The sequence below is a fragment of the Pleurodeles waltl genome, chromosome 5 (genome assembly GCF_031143425.1).
Source record: "Pleurodeles waltl isolate 20211129_DDA chromosome 5, aPleWal1.hap1.20221129, whole genome shotgun sequence".
NCBI lineage: Eukaryota > Metazoa > Chordata > Amphibia > Caudata > Salamandridae > Pleurodeles > Pleurodeles waltl.
This window is the reverse complement of record NC_090444.1, coordinates 1352004873-1352024762: the sequence shown is the minus strand read 5'-3', so window position 1 is coordinate 1352024762 and position 19890 is coordinate 1352004873.

Sequence of the window (19890 nt, the reverse complement as noted above, 5' to 3'; positions counted from 1 at the left end):
CTTTGGACAGCCAGTGTTGTTCCTGTATGTTTATCATTTGATGTTGAGATTAATCTACGATACATTAGTGTTGTTAAGACAGGGAAATACATATTCTAACTTTTACATAAAGGTGTGGTTATTCATGATTGTAAGGTTGTGGTGTGTGATAATTACTGACTCCTATTGATTTGCTAATGCTATTGATCTGTGCATGTACGGGATTTATGGTGGGAAAACCTTGAAGCGAGTCAAAAGGTTCATCGGACTATTCACATCTCCCTTGTAAGTTTATTTAATAAAGTCTGACGCGCTAACAGAGATGGTAGCATAGATTGATGGTTTGTCTCCTTAAGAGCCCATCATAGATGCCCGGTACAGGTTTGTCTCCCTAAGAACGCACAATCCAGTTCAGAAAAGAGAGATAGCAGAATATTTGGTTCCAGATTTTTTAAGCGAGAGATGAACAGATGTCCCCAGAGATGATAGAAGGGTAAGGCTTAATACCTTACAGAGAGCAAAATAATTCATAAATTGGGTGCAATTGGTGAAATTTAGGATTTTCTAGGTACCTAAAGTGACTTTCCCAGACTCTTGGACGCTTGCCAATGGTTGTTTGAGGATGTTCTCTGTGATCTAGTTATGGTGTGAATGAGGTAGGTTTTGCGCTTGCACAGCTTATGCAAATCGCAGGTGAATTGTGACTTTTGTGATGGTTTTAGGAGTTTGCGTACTCCAAATGAAGTTGTAGAAGGAGAGAGCGTACTCCGAAGTGTGAGAGTAGGAAAGTCGTCGAACTTCACATGTGTGTGGTGCTTTGTGCTAAAAAATTGCCCATGTGGTTGTTGATGTACGGACACTACCTGGTCTAAGACTCCAGAGTGTATGAGACACTTGGGGGCATATTTACACCTCATTTGCACCGAATTTGCATCATTGTTTTATGCAAATCTATCTCCAAATTTATACCTTGGCGCTAAACCTGTCTAGCGCCAAAGTTTTGCAGTTAAAGTCAATTTTTGTCTGTGGGAAACTACCTTGTGTCAATGAGATGCAAGGTAGGTATTCCTGGGTAAATAATGACGATATGGCCTTAGCACCACATCTATCCCCCCATGCTAAAATCAAGCACGGTGGAAGGGGGCCTTAAATAATGGCACTAAGCTTGCTTAGCGCCATTACTTAAAGCCTGGGATAGGGCAGGCGTCAGAGACCATGGAATCGGCCGACAGGTGCCATTCCCTAGCCCCATGGACACCCCCACCCACACCAGAGGGATGCCAGAGGATGGGGGGGGTGCACATATTGGCAGCCGTCCATGAAGCGCAATTGGCTGAGAAGGTGGGTGAAGAGAATTCTGGGATTAAGAGTCACTTCCTGATTAGATTATGAATCCCATAAAGTTCAAAAAGATTACATTTTTCAAAGTTTTTATGAGTTTTTTAAGGGGGGATACGTACATTACATTGAGTATAGGGGATATTGTATCTCCAGAAGGTACACCAGCTTACATTGTAACCGAAGAAAAGGGTGTCACACCATGTCTTTTGTTGAAGCAGTTGTGCAAAGTGACAGAGAAAGATGGGAGTTTAGCGTTTCCTGCAAATGTAACATTTAATTTGAGGAGTTTAGAACATTTGAGGAGGGTGCTGTATGATCTGAAACCCCCTCCGAGACCAGCACAGTTCGAGCCATTGGCGATCTGGGAGTTAGTAGCCAGACAGTAACAACAGCAGAAATTCGAGAGGACAATGAAAGGCAGAAAAGAGACTAGCAGAGGCTAGATGGGACCATGCTTAGAAATGATGGAGAACAGAGACTTTAAAGGGAATGAAGTTATTCCCAGCGATCACTCAAGACAGCGAGGGAGAAGGAAAGAAACCTACCAGAAAGACAAATAGAAGCTCTTCTGAGAGTAAGGAGGGGAGACCAAAGGAGTCTAGAGGATCATTGACATTTGAGGAAGCATCAGACGATGAAGACTTTATTTTACAGTTATTGAGAAATTGTCCTCCACCGTATGCACCACAAGAGAATGGTCCAAGCACTAGCATGAATCCCACAGCTCCGACACAGGTTAAACGCAACAATGAGTCCAGTACAGGTTAATCCGACTGTGGCACAGAGCCCAATGCAGAGCAGTCTTAATGTACCTATTACTCCGGTAGCACAGAATAAGGTACCACAGCCGAGTGTCCCGAGAATATACCCTGATGTACCTTTAGTGGAAACTGCCACTAATCTAAAAGTGCCTACAGACAGGTTTTCCCGAAACCGACATTGGTTCAGACAGAGACAACTCCACTTTTACTTCCTCAAGTAAAGCCACAAGTAATGCCAAGATATACTCCGATAACAGGGGCCCAGGCAGATATGTCTGTATTGATGAGTCAGAATATGGGAACTATGCACCCACAGAACTTGAATGTTAGTCCAAGCCCAGATGCTGTGTCTGTACGTGTTAACATTGGTCCAGTTGTACCTTTGTTCGCACAAGAGAAGCCCACTGCAAATGGACAGGGAGTCATGAGTCATACTTCTATGAGGGGAGGACTTAATGAGAATATCTGAGCAGTCTCTCCTGTGGGGCAGACATTCGACGGATTAAGATCATTACTAGACCTTAGTCTAGATGGGCAAAGAAAAGAGATAAAAGGAAAAGGGATTCTGTGGAGCTGACTGCAAATGTGCAGCAAGGCAAGGATCCAGTGAAAATTCTATCAATCAGAGAGATTCGAGGAGGGAATTTGTTCCATGTCCCCTGGAGCAGAAATTATATTCTGTCCTTTAAAAATGATTATACCAGGTTGAGAGAGAAGCCAACTTGCAAAGTGCCTTTGGGAAGACTTAAACACCCTACTAGGGATAGTAGTTCCAGCTGATCTGTGGATAGAGTGTAAAAGGAGTATAGATTGGCCGACAAAAGAACCAGACAGAGATCAGCTTATAGGTGCGCTGTCTCTTCAGGTAATGAAATATTACTATAAAGTGATTGAATTTTTGAAAATGAGCATTTCACCCAAAAATATTGACTGGCAGAGAATAGACAGGACAACTCAGGAAGCAAAGGAGTCAATACATGCATATTATGAGAGATTGTTGCAGGCGTTTCAGTATTACAGTGGGACAGAGACAATTGAGCTGAAAGACATGATTTATTTTGTGTTCAGATTTGTGGAAGGATTGAGACCTGAAATTAGCCAGATGATTAAGAGTCATTTGATTTGTTGGCAAGCAAAGTTGATTGATGAGGTGTTGCAGTATGCAAAGTACTGTAGTGATGAAATTGAGCGGAAGCAGAGAAAGTTGAAGGAAAAGGCGATGGTGATGCAGATTAAAGCGGCACAAACAGGGATGCAGGGAAATCTTCCACACCAACATCAACAGCAGCAGCAGTGAAATATGGTGTTTCAGAATCAGATGAGAGGTAGAGGTCACGGAGGAATTGGAAATGGAAACCGTAGCCTTGATTTGAATACTGTAGTGGTTCATAATGATGTGCAGGGAATGAAGAGAGTGTTGCCTTGTCACGCTTGCGGAGCGGTCAGACATTAGAAATGGGAGTGTCCGATGATAGTGCAGGAAGGTGTTATTCAGCAAACTAATGACAGCAATTTATTTCAAAACATGAGAGTACCGAGAATGAGATGTCATAATCCACATTTTCAAAATAATGTGAATCAAATGCAGAATTTTCAATACATGCAGCACGTGCAAATGCCAATGTGCACAAATGACACAGATGCAGCCAATGCAACAGCAGGTTCAAATGGTACCTAGACAGCAAATTCAAATACCTCAAGCCCCAATGGAACAGCAGCAGGTGATACTTCCTCAACAGGTCACAGGTCAGAGGTCCAACCCAAGTAATAACACTGTACACCAATTCCCGTTACACAGTGAGATTGGAATAAACGATGTTTGGTGAGCGAGAGCTCAGATGAGGAGGAATGTGTGCTTGCAGCTTCTTTAGAAGCAGATCAGAAAGGTCCCTATCTGAAGGGAAAAGTCATGGGTCACAAAGTTGCATTATTGGTTGACACAGGAGCTACACGCTCTATAGTAAGATCTGCAGGGGTTCCAGACTTGCCCCTTTCAGGAAAGATAGTCCAGATTGTAGGAGTAGCAAGTCAGTACTTGACCATCCCAATTACAGAGCCTGTTCAGGTTAAAATAGGCAACATTAAAGGATTGCAGAAATTCGTAGTCTGTGATTTCAGTCCAGTATTCCTACTGGGTAGGGACTTGCTGTGTAAAACCAGGTGCTGGACTACTTGCTCACATGTGGGAATCGAGATACAGACGAATAGTGATGATGAAGATGACCCAGCTCCAGAGACCTAGTGTGAAACCATAAATGAGGAGTACCCTCTGATTAATTTATTTCCAGTGTTCACAGTGAAGGAGCTTCCTCCTGATTTACAGGGAACAGTTAAAGAGAAAGTGTGGGATTTGACAGGAAAAGAGATAGGTCTGATAAAGGGAGTTGAGCCAGTTAAAGTTCCTGTAAAGCCAAATGCAATTTTTCCCCCAGATTCCCCAGTACCACATGCCACAGGATATTCTTGTAAGGTTTTCTCAAATAATTGCAGAATTTGTGAAACAAGGGATCCTGAAAGAAGAGTTGAGCAGCCCATGTAATTCACCGATAATGGGATTGAAAAAGCCCTGTGGGAAAGTTGGAATTGACCAGGTTTTGAGAAAAATAAATGACATTGTGATCAAATGTTGCCCTGTGGTGCCAAATCCAACTGTGATTCTGTTTCAGATTCCATGTGATGCTGAGTGGTTCACTGTCATAGACTTGTCACAAGCCTTCTTTTCTGTGCCTCTTCATGAGGACAGTCAATTTCTCTTTTGTTTCAATTTTTTAGTCTACTGTTGATGTTGGATTCCTCAAGGGTTTTCAGAGACACCTTCGATATTCAATCAGATCTTGAAAAATAATTTTGAGTCGTTGGAATTGCCTTTCCAATCGGCCTTGGTACAGTACATTCATGACCTATTGATTGCATCCAAAATGAGGGATGAGTGCAAGTATGACACAATTGCCTTACTGGTCCACTTGGGAAAGAATGGCCATAAAGTGTAATAATTAAAATTGCAGTACTGCCAGAAAGTAGTGAAGTATTTGGGTCACCAGATTGAGAAGGGGTCAAGGAAAATATCCAGAGAAAGGGACACAGCCATATTGCAGATATATCCCCCGACCACACAGAGAGGTCAGGGTGTTGTTAGGGATGGTAGGTTACTTCCATCAATGGATTCCCAATTTTTTGGTCATTTCCAAGCTCTTGCAGTAGCTGACCCATAAAGAGGTTACTGATCCCATAGTGTTAGACCAGGCTTGAACTGAAGCATTTCCTGAATTGAGAGAGAGTCTGTGCAAATCTCCGGCTTCGGATATGCCTGATTACATGAAGCCTTTCACGTTGTTTTGTCATGAGCGTGATGCATGTTCTTTGTCTGTCTTGACACAGGTACGTGGAGGTGTACACCACCCAATAACATATTTTTCAGCTACTTTGGATCTAGTTGTAGCAGCTTTACTGGCTATGTGCGTTTAGTTGCAGCAGTTGGAAAGAGCCTTACACAGTGTGAAGGCGATGTAATGGGACACCCCCTAATAGTAATGTCCCTCACTCAGTTGAAGTTTAACTTATGCTCACCAAGACCCAACATCTGACAGGTGCAAGATTGACCAGATATGAGATGAGTATTCTAGGGTCACCAAAGGTGTAATTGAAAAGATGTACAGTGCTGAACCGGGCAACCTTGCTTCCAAATGAGAATGTTGAAATTGAAAAGTTGGAAGACACTGAGCATGAGAGTCTTGAAGTGACTGATCTGTGCACAAAACTGAAACTTGACATTAGACATACCCAATTGGAAGAAAATGACCAAATTATCTGTGTTGATGGTTGCTGTTTAAGGGGCAGTACAGGAGTACTGAGAGCACGATATGCTGTGTGCACAATTACTGGTATACTGGAAGCGTCCTGGCTTTGAGGAGTGTATCCCGCACAGGTATCGGAACTGGTAGCCCTTACTAAAGCGTGCCATATTTCTGCCCAGTTAAAAGTTACCATCTATACGGATAACCAGTATGGATTTGGAATTGTCAATGACTTTGGCCAGTTGTGGTAACAGAGAGGTTTCATAACCTCTTCTGGCTCACCAGTGAGAAATGGTGAGAGAAATAAAGAATTGTTGCATGCCATCCAAATGCCTGAAAAAATTGCTGTGGTGAAATGCAGTGCACATCTGAAATCACAAGATTTTGTGTCAATGGGAAATGGATAAGCGGATCAAGCCCCAAGGTTTTGCACATTGAACTATATATCCTTCAAAGATAAGTGGGAATTGTTACATGCAAAAGATGAAAAATGTCTAAGTTTTGCATTACATGTAATAGATACTTTCGAAGAATTTAAAACACTGCAGAATAATGTTGACAGGAAGAAAAAACATTTATGGAACAAAATGAAATGTGTACAGCAACAAGATGAATTGTGGGTTTCCAAAGAGCCAAACAGTCTCTTGTCTCAAATGGTAGGTATTATTATGGTCAAGCACATGTTGGGAGGGATGCCATGATTTGCTTGTTCAAGCAGAATTGGTTCAATCCAAGATTTAGACAAGTTGTTGAAGCAGTTTGCCATTGTTGCGTCATTTGCCAGCAAATGAACGCGGGAAAAGGGACAGTGGTTAATTTGAGCCACATTGGAAGAGCAGGAGGTCCATTCAGCAGAATGCAGATGGATTTTATTGAGATGCCTGTCTGTGGAGGTTTGAGATATGTGTTGGTGATTGTCTGCTTCTTTAGTCACTGGATTGAAGCAAACCCTACACCAAGGAACGACAGCCTCACGGTAGCGAAATTACTGCTTAGGGAACTGATACCACATTTTGGGTTTCCGATCTCTTTAGAATCAGATAGGAGAAGTCACTTCAACAATTAAGTTATTACATTTCTATGTGCAGCATTGAACATTGAGCATAAGTTGCATTGTAGTTACCTCCCTGAAGCATCAGGACTAGTGGAACAGACGAATGGTACCTTGAAGTCGAAGAATGGCAAAGATGTGTGCGTCCACGAATCTGAAATGGCCTGACACACTGCTGTTAGTTCTGATGACAATGAGAAACACACCCGACAGGAAGACAAGATTGCCGCCGCACGAAATCCTCATGTGCAGAGCAATGATATTGCCTGCGGTGCCTGCAAATGCGCGTGTGAGCATTACAGATGATATGTTGTTCAACTACTGCAAAGGTCTGGCTGATGTGGTTCGCTCTTTCTCTTAGCAGGTGGAAGCCACCACATTGCCACTGATCCAAGACACACAAGATAAGGACACACCCTGAGGGAGGATGACTGGGTGGTGGCCCGGAAACATTTGAGGAAGACGTTTGGGGACTAGATGGAAGGACCCGTTTCAGGTGGTTCTGACCACTACCACAGCTGTGAAGTGTGCTGGAGTTCTAAACTGGATACATGCAAGCCACACAAGAAAAGTGGCATGTCCTTTGGACGATGAAGAGGAGTTGTTGAGAGTACCAACAATGACCAGACAAGCCTCAGAGCCGGAAGGAGAAGAAAGAGGAACTGAGGCCGGATCTGAACTCATTGAGGACGTTTCGGTCACTCCTGTGAGAGACGAAAGAGAAATCGTCCAGGAGGGTGACAGGGAGTCAATCTCAATTGAGGCAGCAGGAGAGCCTAGTCAGAGGAGGGCTTTCCCAGAAGTAGACGAACTTGAGAGACAAACAGAGCAAACGACAGACCCTGAGGGGTAAGGAGTTGAGTTGGATCAAAGCCAATGTGATCTGACTCCTCCTGAACCGGTTGCAGGTCCTGCAAGAGAAAGCCCTGCAGATCAACAAGAAGTTTCTAGTTCAACACTGAAAAGAGCATTGAACAAGGGTCCACTGAAAGGAGATAAGTGGCCGAAGTCACAAGCAAAGAGAAAGAAGTTGTTGTGACAACAATCGAGGAAGAAGTAGATAAGACAACAAGAGAAGATCTGAGTGAAGGATAGCTGCTTGGAGATCGAAAATTGAAAAGAAAGAGAATTGCAAGTCGCAGGCACGCAGGTCCTGAATGGGTGTATGCAACAAGTGAATGGCAAAGAGTGTTTTTGTCTTTTTGTTTTGATCGAGACATTCCAGGTCAATATTTTGGCACTTGAAGGAAGGTAACGAACTGAACAAAGTGAGAAAAGTGAGAGAAGAATAGAAGCTGTTGAAAGTAACCGGATAAGACTTTCATAACCTGATTTGCCAAGCTGCTAAACCGATTTTTGAGAAGCTTACTGATTTTTGAGGAAAAAGATCCTGGAAGTGTTACTGAAGCTGTAAATAATGGCTGAAAGGAGATTTCTGTTTTTGATTTTTGCTGCATAATTTCAAAATGTTCTCTTCTACTTTCTGATTCTTTACAGGTCATGGGTAACATTAGCCAGCAGGGTAGGAAGAACAGGTCCAGTAAATAAATTAGTGTTGGTTTGGCAATTGTATGTGTGATATTGTGTGTGGTATTGATTGTGGGTATGACTGTTCTTGACAAGAGTAAAGCCAACTATACTTCAGCTTCAGGGTCAACTACTGCATTAACAGCGATAGAGAAGTTTAGGTTAGATGAGAATCATCTGCACGTAGAAAATGCTCAGGGGGAACTTTCTTCTAATGTGTTCTATCGTTTATTGAGTGAGTATGTTGAGACAAGCGATGCAAAGAATTGTTCTGTGTGGACGCAGATTCCTTCATCAGTCGAAGAAGGAGTTACCTATCATAGATTGCCTCTTAGTTATGGGATAAGTTGAAGTCTGTTACTAACAAGATTCTATAACCAGGAATACATCCAGTATTTCTACTCCAATCATGATGTGATGTTTTCGTTTGTCCCTATAATTAGGTACATGAGTAGAGTAGGCAAGAACAATGACAAAGTATTAGTTAGAGTTTTTTTGAGTCTACATTAAGTTTTGGGACAGCTGATGTGCACCGAAATAACTTGACATGCTTGCTTACACCTTTAGAAAAGAGCTTTTTAGATCACACAGATGACAGGAGAAAGGCATTGAAGGAGAAGTTAGAAAAGGGCTTAGAAAAAAGGACTTTTAGAAATGATAATGCTTACAGTGCAATAAAAACACAAGGGAAATTAGTTTTAGATGTGCAACACGTAGGGAAGCTTTGTGTATATAGGCCTAAATCTAGTACTGACATTTTGTTTGTGGGAACGAGTGAATGTAGATATGTGTTTTTGTTTCAGAGTAAATGGACATTTATGTTGAGTGGACAGGATCCATCATTTCCTGGCCTATATTACATTTGTGGACCTAATGCTTATTACCATCTACCAAGAGGATGGTATGGTACATGTGATTTGGGGATAGTTTTCCCAAAGATTTTCCAACTGGATGACTTAATGAGATTATCGAAATTGACTGAGTTATATCACATTAGAGAAAAGAAAGAGTCTGCTTCTGGTATGGTGGGAAATATATTTGGAGCAAGTAGGAGTTGTTCTGAATTTGTTAAAGATTCTAAAGTTGTCTACTATTGTGGATAACATGCTGACAAATTTTTCAGGTGCCAATATCCTGAAAGATACTGAATTAGCTGCTGAAAGAGCTGTGACTCTTCAGAACCGCCTTGCGTTAGACATTCTTTTAGCAAAGGATGGCGGAGTCTGCAAAATGATTAATTCGAAGTATTGCTGTTCATATGTTCCTGATAATAGTACAGAAATTAGAAGCTTACTTACTAATCTGACTATTGAAAATACCGATTTAAAAGAATTGAAAGAACCAGGTATTTGAGAGAAAGTTGCCAAAGGATTTGCTTCAGTTGGAAATGGGCTCAGCAACATTGGGAAAGGGATATTATTGAAAATAATACAAGGGATATTGATTATTGTGATTTGCATAACTGGAGCATGGGGAATATGTAAATTGTATAAAAGAATCAAACCGAAGAAAATGAAAAATGATTGGAGAAGGGAGTAAATGAAAAGAGACAAATTGTTAGAAAGGAATTCGAAAAGGGAATGACAATATGAAGGATTAGAGATGAAAGAACTTTAGCTGATGTGAAAATTTGTGTTGGAAGATTTATTGAGATGACATATTTAGTCATCAGAGGAGGGATTGTTAATGCTGATTTTATTAATGAATATTCATGTATTCTGAGTGCTGGATTGCATAGAAAATGTAATAACTTAGAGAAAAATAATGCACTCATTTGAAGGTGCAACTACCTGAGTAGCCACCAATCTTCATGAACTGTACTTATAAATGGCTTATTAATGTGAAATGTTGAGCTTTTGTTTGATTAATGTAGTAATACCTCTAATTAAGGGTTATGCGTTATGTATTAGCTTTATTAATCGTAGGCCTTTACTTAGCGAGGTCTTGGCCTAGTTGCATGGACTCATGTCAAGCTGCATTTCTTAGGCATTTAGTAAAATGTTTACTTAGAGAATTAAATTGTGATTTTCCACTGTACTGTCCATGTGCTCGTAGCTGAAGTTAGTTCTCATAAGAAACTGCGTGCTAGAAGATGCTGTACTAGCTAATGCAACAATGTATAATATAATGTGTGTAAGACTGACTTTCCCAGGAAAATTCAATGGAGACTCTGACTGCAGTATAAGCTGCAACAATATTGTTACCTGATGAGCCGAATGACAGGGGAGGGACAAGAGAATACAATCATCGAAATGTGAACCATGTACTAGCAGAAATGTAGATTTGAAGTTTTCGTTTTACTGGACAAAGTATGAACATGCGATTTATAAACCAATTAGGATGGGGGAAGTAGTTTTAGGAAATCTAACTTAGCTGGACTGCACCAAGGGAAGATACACCATTATCTCTTTTCTTTCGAACTGTCCAGATGCGCCATTTCTTTTGAACTGCCCAAAGAGCCACTTTGGCTATTACTTTTTTAGCCATCTTGCAAAGAGACTTACTGCTTAGATACTTTTCTGAACTTTTATGCTATATCCTGATGCCTTGCTGACCAAACTGATGTCCTGATGACGAAGACTGTCACAGTTTGCTGATCCTTACTGAGGAGAGGTATATTGACTATGATATTGACTGCTATGTCTATTTGCTTTTGTTTCTAGGTACCAACCGCTACATTTTGATAGAGCCATAGTTAGATGTTTTCCCAAATGTGTGTGACTAAGTTGTTTTGCATGAAGCCCAAACATGCTAATTCTAATCTGGTGTTAGTTGGGGTTCTCACTGATGAAGATTGTTGCATTTTATAACAACTGATGTCTTTTCTTTGCTGAATCTAAATGTATGTAATATCTTTTGCGTAGTTATTTTTGCTATTAATTTGTACTGTAACCTTGGAGTGTGTACTTGCTCAAGCCTTGATTAGATTGCGATTCTTTTGCCGCTTTAGACAGACAGTGTTGTTTCTGTATGTTTATCATTTGATTTTTAGATTAAACTACGTTACATTCGTGTTGTTAATATAGGGAAATACATATTCTAGCTTTTACATAAAGGTGTGGTTATTTATGACTGTAAGGTCATGGTGTGTGATAATTACTGACTCCTATTGGTTTGTTTATGCTATTGACTGTTATTGGTTATTGGTCTGTTGATGTACGGGATATATGGTGGGTAAACCTCGAAGCGGGTCAAAAAGTTAATCGGCCTATTTGCCTCTCCCTTGTAAGTTTACCTAATAAGGTCTGATACGCTAACAGAGTCCTACGTAGACACTTCTAAGGTAGATACTTCTGCTTCATCAGGCACTTCCTGGAGAAGAACCTGAACCAGAACCTGCAACTTGCCAAGAAGAACTGTCTGGCTGCCCAAAGGACTCATCGGACTGATTTTCTGAGAGGGACTGCTGCCTTGCTGTTGCCCTGGTGCCTTGCTGCTCTATGGCTGTGCAGAAGAAGTGTTCTCCAAGGGCTGGAATAGAGCTTGCCTCCTGTTCCCTGAAGTCTCAGGACCAAAAAGACTTCATTCCTGCAAGAAGAGCTCCATGTGTGGTGAAAATCGATGCACAGCCTGCAAGAAACGACGCACAGCCTGCAAGAAACGCAGCACCAGCATAGCGACTGGAAATTCGACTCACGGCCCACTGGATCGACGCAAAGCCGAGCCGGAACGACGCTGCCTGACTTGCTGGGAGGAAACGACGCAGCGCCTGTCGTGTGGTAGAAATTTCCACACAACGCCCACCGGATCGACGCAGCCCCTGTGACTTCTTCCTGCAAGCGCCAGATTTCAACTCATCGTCCTCAGGATGTCCGAAAACCCTACAACCCGAAGAGGATCCCAGTCTACACGTCGGAAGTCGACGCAAAGCCTGTCTTGCGTGAAAACTCAACAACGCATAGCCTGTGTGCGCCACAAAAATCGATGCTCATCTTCCCGTTTTCTACGCATCTCCTCCTCTGAGGTCCCTTGCGGAGAGTTTGAACGTAAACCAGGTACTTTGTGCTTGCAAGAGACACTTGTTGCTTTTTAAGAGACTAAGGACACTTTATTTCATTTTTACGGTGATATTTCAACATATACTTATTGCATCTTAATCGTTTTGATGTGCATCTTACTAGATAAATATTATATATTTTTCTAAACATTGTGTGGTGTATTTTTTTGTGGTGTTCTACTGTGTTATTGCATGATTTATTGCACACATACTTTGCACATTGCCTTCTAAGTTAACCCTGACTGCTCAGTGCCAGGCTACAAGAGGGTGGGCACAGGTTAATTTGGATTTTGTGTGACTTACCCTGACTAGAGTGAGGGTCCTTGCTTGGACACGGAGTAACCTGACTGACAACCAAATACTCAGTTTCTAACAGACCTTTCTCCTGATAGGGGCGAAGAGTGGTGGATGTATAAAGCTTACACAGTGCAGATATTGTTCCAGGGGCATTTGGAATGAAAACTGAATCACCCAGAGCTGTTACTGTGCCTTGCCTTGCCAGGCACTGCAGGGTCTCAACAACACGAGGCAGAAACTTTGAAGGGGTAACAATCCCTCAAAAAAAGTAAATATATACTAGCATAAGTGTACTAGTCTGTTATGTTTTTTTAAATGTATGGTTATTACAGGTGTCCCTCCGGTGAAATATGATTTTTTGTTGTTGTTGGTTTAGGCATGTGACTGCCCCCTCACCCCTCAAAAGTTGCACCTGTAGATTGTCCTGTGAAGCTGGTGATTCGCACGGTGAGGAAGAGTCGTAGAACCTGCAGATTTGCACTCTTTACTTTTTTTTATTCTAATGCACAGTATGTTTCCTTGTGAAGAAAGAATATCTACCCCTAAAAAACTCTGCTCCACCTCCTCAACGTTTTGTAGGTGTAAGTTTGGAAGATCATTAAGTTTGGGGAAGTTACTTTAAATGTCATGGAAAACCCAGCATGCTAAATTTGCTCACATTTGCATTCCTTATCTACCGTTTATAAATATGAGTTCATCTATATATGTAGCACATATTGAGCTGTCGTATGGACCATCTATGCATAGAAAACCCACATACAAGAAGAGTAACACCCTCTCACCCTACTCATCCTCCATCTATATCCCTCTCTGCCTCTCCAGACTCGTTCATATGTTTTTGCCATTGTCCATACAAGGACAAACCTCAGAAGCAGCGAATCCTAATGTATTCTGGCTCATATGTCAAAGTGTGTCTTAGACCCAAATGCTAATTACCGGCAGACAGTGTAGCCAGTATCAGTGGTCATGGCTAGGTGCTGTATGGTCAATCTGAACGTGTCATGTGGGATTAAAGAGTTTCCATGTTTGATGTTTATAGTAAAGGTTCGAAACACGCCACCCACCTCCGTAAAACCAAATCAATTCACCTGTATCGCATTTTCTACCACTTCTTGTCCTCTAATCCTGGATTTGGCACTGCCAGCTATGAAAACACTATAGATATGACCACCATTTCAGTGCCACAACTTTCTGCTTGTATGGTGATGCACAAAGCCAGCTCTGAACTAAGGATAATTCCCGGCGGTATTTAACCATAAACTGGGAGGTAAATGGGGGAAATCATGTAGATGTTGTGGTAAGTGTGTATACCACAAAGGTGTGTTTGTGTATGAGTAAATGCTAATGAAACTTAAAGCTGTTACTATGTGGACTGCATGTAAGTGAGGAGAATGTAGAACAGTCTCTGTGTCTGGAGTTGTGAGCATTAGCCACACAGATTGCTGAGCATGTTACTGCTCAGATTGGGAATTTTGTCTGTAGTGAGAGAAAGAGCTATATTTATACATTATTGGGGAAGGGGGACAGAGCTTGGCTTGTGTTACCTCCACAGGGTAGGCAGCACTTGATTTGTATAATAGGGGTCTGGGGGCGCATAGGGTTAGAGAGAAGGGAAAGCGGGAATACTTTGCTGCTGGGTTGGCCATCTTAACTCCAGGTTTTACTCTTCATTGTGTGTAGTTTTGGCATTGGTCTCTCCTGCAAAGTTCTGTCCCATTGATGATCACTTGGTAAATACATGCTTGTTCAAGTCCAGGAGCTGCACATTGTGACTTTTTTTGGCTGAGCTTGCTTTGATTGTAAAGATCTGCCAGAAGTATGTTCTTGTGAGTAGTGAACATTGGAGTGCCTTTCCTCATTGTTTGAATCAACTCGATGTGACGGTACTCATTAGTATAACAGATAACAAGAGAATACGCATGTTACTATCAAACTCCTTTCCCTAGAGGAGTCGTCATAATGTGGTTTACAGGAAGAAGCTTGGTCGGGAGGAGTAAGTTTCCAGTAGTACAGTTGTTTTTCTTCTTCGTAGATGGCTCCTGCGAGGGAGCTAAACAGTTCTGCATTTTATGTAGACCATCTAAGGCACCAAAGCTCAGCTGATTGAATTTAGGACCCATCAGTAAGTTGCCTCAAGAGGCGTTCCACGTTTGCTTTAAAGTGTAGCTCTTGTTCAAGTTGGGTGTAATTGTCGGCCTTTGCGTGACACGGCACGTGGTAAGACATGTTTTTCAATTGTATGCTTGCTTCGTCGGTTTAAAAAACAGAGTCTAAAACTTGAAGGAATAGCCTTGTGGTTCTTACATGGTGAAACTCATGCTGATAAACTAGGTGATGGTGCCAGTGTGTAGGCGTGGGCCATCTCAAGCAGTAGCATTAAAGAATGTGCTTAAGTGTGTAGGAATGCTCCCCATGAAGGCAAACTTTGTTTAGGAGGACTCTCCCCTTTGAGAAACAATTTAAACCAGGGTACACAATGGAAGAATAAGCTAGGTGCAAGAACTCGGTGGTGGGTGAAAGGTTATTGCCTTGAGGAATGCTTGTTAAAGAGCAGTGTGTACCGAAGATTTTATAGAGACATACTGCCAATGAGAGCGCGTGTGCTCGCTTGGAATGTGGGTGAGCTTTCCAGGAATAATGTGGCGGGTGTAGGTGAAGACTACCCAAGACCTTTCTTGAAAGCATATTTATTCAGTACACTGCGGTGCGCTTTTGTTATTCGGGGTTTGGTTTATTTATATGTAGTAGCTTTATATTGAATATTGACGTATTTATATTTAGTAATTGGGGCGCCTTGCCGATTACTGGGTGGGAGCAGTGACGTTTACATTAAAATATTTGTATTCATTTTCAGTCCTTATCGTGTACAGAAACTGAGCTGAAATTAGTATATGTTAGAACACATTAGTATGCTGTGACCTACAGCCGTTCTACTAAAACATAATATTTAACCTACTGACAACAGATGGTTTTACCATCCCTTTCCTCCCTAAAGACCCATATCCCTCCATACCATCCAAGGAAAGATTTAGGTCGTCCTGTTACAAGCAAGACCTGTTAACCCCGTCGCTGCCAGGCCTTTTCCCCCTCAGGTGCCAGGCCTTTTTTGGCTATTCAGGCCAGTTAGCGCTTAGGCCCTCATAACTTTTTGTTCAAATAAGCTACCCACGCCGAATTTGTGTCCTTTTTTCCCAACAGCCTAAGGAATTCTAGAGGTACCCAGAGTTTGTGGGTTCCCCTGAAGGAGACCAAGAAATTAGCCAAAATACAGCAAAAAGTTTGTTTTTTAAAAAAAAATGGGAAAACGGGCTCCAGAAGAAGACTTGTGGGTTTTTCCATGAAAATGGCATCAACAAAGGGTTTGTGGTGCTAAAATCACCATCTTCCCAGCTTTCAGGAACAGGCAGACTTGAGTCAGAAAACCCAATTTTTCAACACAATTTTGGCATTTTACTGGGATATATCCCATTTTTACTATTTTTTTGTGCTTTCAGCCTCCTTCCAGTTAGTGACAGAAATGGGTGTGAAACCAATGCTGAATCCCAGAAAGCTAAACATTTAGAAAAGCAGACAAAATTCTGATTTCAGCGGGGGTTTAATTTGTGTAGATCCTACAAGGTTTTCCTACATAAAGTAACAGCTGAAATAAAAGAATATTGAAATTGAGGTAAAGAAACAGCAATTTCTCTAAATGTTTTACTCTGTAACTTTTTCCTGCAATGTCAGATTTTTTAAAGCAATATACCGTCACGTCTGCTGGACTCCTCTGGTTGTGGGGGTATATGGGGCTTGTAGGTTCATCAAGAACCCTAGGTACCCAAAGCCAATAAATGAGCTGCACCTTGCAATGGGTTTTCATTCTATACCGGGTATACAGCAATTAATTTGCTGAAATAGAAAGAGTGAAAATAGGTATCAAGAAAACCTTTGTATTTCCACAATGGGCACAAGATAAGGTGTTAAGAAGCAGTGGTTATTTGCACATCTCTGAATTCCGGGGTGCCCATACTAGCATGTGAATTACAGGGCATTTCTCAAATAGACGTCTTTTTTACACACTGTCTTACATTTGGAAGGAAAAAATGTAGAGAAAGATAAGCAGCAATAACACTTGTTTTGCTATTCTACTTTCCCCCAGGTCTCCCAATAAAAATGGTACCTCACTTGCGTGGGTAAGCCTAATGCTTGCTACAGGAAACGCAACATGGACACATCACATTTAAACATTCAAATCTGATGTGTTTTTTTGCAGAGTGCCTAGCTATGGATTTTGGCCTCTAACTCAACCGGCAACTAGGGGAACCTACCAAACCAGTGCATTTTTTAAAACTAGACATCTAGGGAAATCCAGGATGGGGTGACATGTGTGGCTCTCTCCGGGTTCTGTTCCTCAGAATCCTTTGCAAACCTCAACATTTGGCCAAAAAAACACTTTTTCCTCACATTTTGGTGACAGAAAGTTCTGAAATCTGAGAGGAGCCACAAATATCCTTCCACCCTACGTTTCCTCAAGTCGCCCGATAAAAATGGTACCTCACCTGTGTGGTCGGCCCAGTGCCCACAACAGAAAATTCCCTCAAACACAATGTGGACACATCACATTTTCTCAAAGAAAACAGAGCTGTTTTTTGGAAAGTGCCTAGCTGTGGATTTTGGCCTCTTTTTTTTTGGAAAGTGCCTAGCTGTGGATCTTAGCCTCTAGCTCAGACGGCACCTAAGGAAACCTACCAAACCTGTGCATTTTTTAAAACTAGACATCTAGGGAAATCCGAGATGGGGTGACTTGTGGGGCTCTCACCAGGTCCTGCTACCCAGAATGCTTTGCAAACCTCAAAATTTGGCCCAGAAAACACCTTTTCCTCACATTTTGGTGACAGAAAGTTCTGGAATCTGAGAGGCGCCACAAATTTCCTTCCACCCAGCGTTTCCCCAAGCCTCCCAGTAAAAATGGTACCTCACTTGTGTAGGTAGGCCTAGTGCCGGCGACAGTAAATGCCCCAAAACACAACGTGGGCACATTACAAAGAAAACAGAGCTATTTTGGGAAAGTGCCTAGCTGTGGGTTTTGGCTTCTAGCTCTGCCAGCACCTAAGGAAACCTACCAAACCTGTGCCTTTTTGAAAACTAGATACCTAGGGGAATCCAAGATGGGGTGATTGGTGGGTTCTCACCAGGTTCTGGTACCCAGAATCTTTTGCAAACCTAAAAATTTGGCCCAAAAGCACTTTTTCCTCATATTTTGGTGACAGAAATGTTTGTAATCTGAGAGGCGCCACAAATTTCCTTCCACCCAGCGTTCCCCTAAGTCTCCCGATAAAAATGGTCCTTCACTTGTTTGGGTAGGCCTAGTGCTTGCGTCAGGAAATACCCCAAAACACAATGTGGACACATCACATTTTCCCAAAGAAAACAGAGCTGTTTTTTGGAAAGTACCTAGTTGTGGATTTTGGCCTCTTGTTTTTTGGAAAGTGCCTACCTGTGGATTTTGGTCTCTAGCTGAGCAGGCACCTAAGGAAACATAGCAAACCTGTGCATTTTATAAAACTAGACACCTAGCTGAATCCAAGATAGGGTGACTTGTGGGGCTCTCACCAGGTTCTGTTACCCAGAATCCTCTGCAAACCTCAAAATCTGGACAAAAAATACTTTTTCCTCACATTTTGGTGACAGAATGTTCTGGAATCTGAGAGGAGCCACAAATTTCCTTCCACCCAGCATTCCCCAAGTCTCCCGATAAAAATTATACCTCACTTGTGTGGGTAGGCATAGTGCTCGCGACAGGAAATGCCCCAAAACACAACGTGGACACATCACATTTTCCCAAAGAAAACAGAGCTGTTTTTTGCAAAGTGCCAAGCTGTGGAGTTTGGCGTCTAGCTCAGCCGGCACCTAGGTAAACTTACCAAACCTGTGCATTTTTTAAAACTTGACACCTAGGGATGTGTGAAATTGCACGCTGACGTCATCAGCTGCCACAGGGAGTCGGGGGGAGGGGGTGGAAGGGGAAGCGATTCCCCTCCCATCCCTGGGGGCGCAGAGGATCATGGGGAGAGCGCTAGCGCTCCCCCCATGAGCCGGTACGAGGACGTAAGGGTTACGTCCTTGGTGCCTCAGCCCCGCAGCCAAGGACGTAACCGTTATGTCCTTGGCTGCCAAGGGGTTAAGCCAATCTTGATTTTTTAGATCGAGCGCGTAAGTGCTCTGGCCGGTTGTAATCTCTGTGGAGTTTTAACCACGCCGACCGCACGCCCATCACTATCACTCATTCATAGAATTGCCTTTCAAAAATCCTTTGTTATCATTGGTAAATGCTTTATGTTTGTCCCTCCTTGGGACATTTTTGTTACCACTTTGGCTATCGCCCCTGTTACAGGGATAATTGCACATTTGCAGATATATTTGACTGTAAGCAAACTTCTTTTTCCTTTTGTGCCTCTCCTTTGCGCTCATGGCGGCTGAGGCACTTTGAATTGGCTTGCTTATGTCAACTGTTTTACTTTTCATTTTCAATTTATGTGGCGAGAACAGTCCAGTTAGGAATTTGCAATGCTAAAAGCTCTAACTCGAGCAAACGTGAGACCCATTGCATTGCAAATGCTTGTTTTAATAGCCTTTGAAACTTAATTCTTGAAATGATGCAAGAAGGGCCATCCAAGAGTTCCTCATGCCATGTTTGCCAATGCGTTTTGACCTCCATAGACTCTGGGCAAATGAATTGCTACAAGGTCATCGTCAGGGTATCATATTGTTCATCTTAGTTTGGACTCTATATGTGGTCATATGTTTGTTTTACATGATTCTGATTTCAGTAAAGCCAACGGGATACTTAGGGGCACTTGGTTCTGATTTTATCGGGACCCGAAATTCTCTCTTCCTCTTGCAGTTTACAGTGATCTGAGTCACAGTGGCTCACCTTAGTCTTTTTTCATCCAGGCTTCTACTTTCCGTTATTCAGCTTCAATTGTCGCAGCAGCGGTTTCCTCACACCTCGTTACAGAAATCCACTCGGCAGGAATGCCCACTGGACCTTGCTCCCTCCAGCTCTTCTCTTCCTCATAGGCCTCACTGATGTTGACAAGCAGGCATACACTGGTACCCACGCTCAAGGGGCAGGTGGCCTTGGATGTCCCTGGGTCATGAATC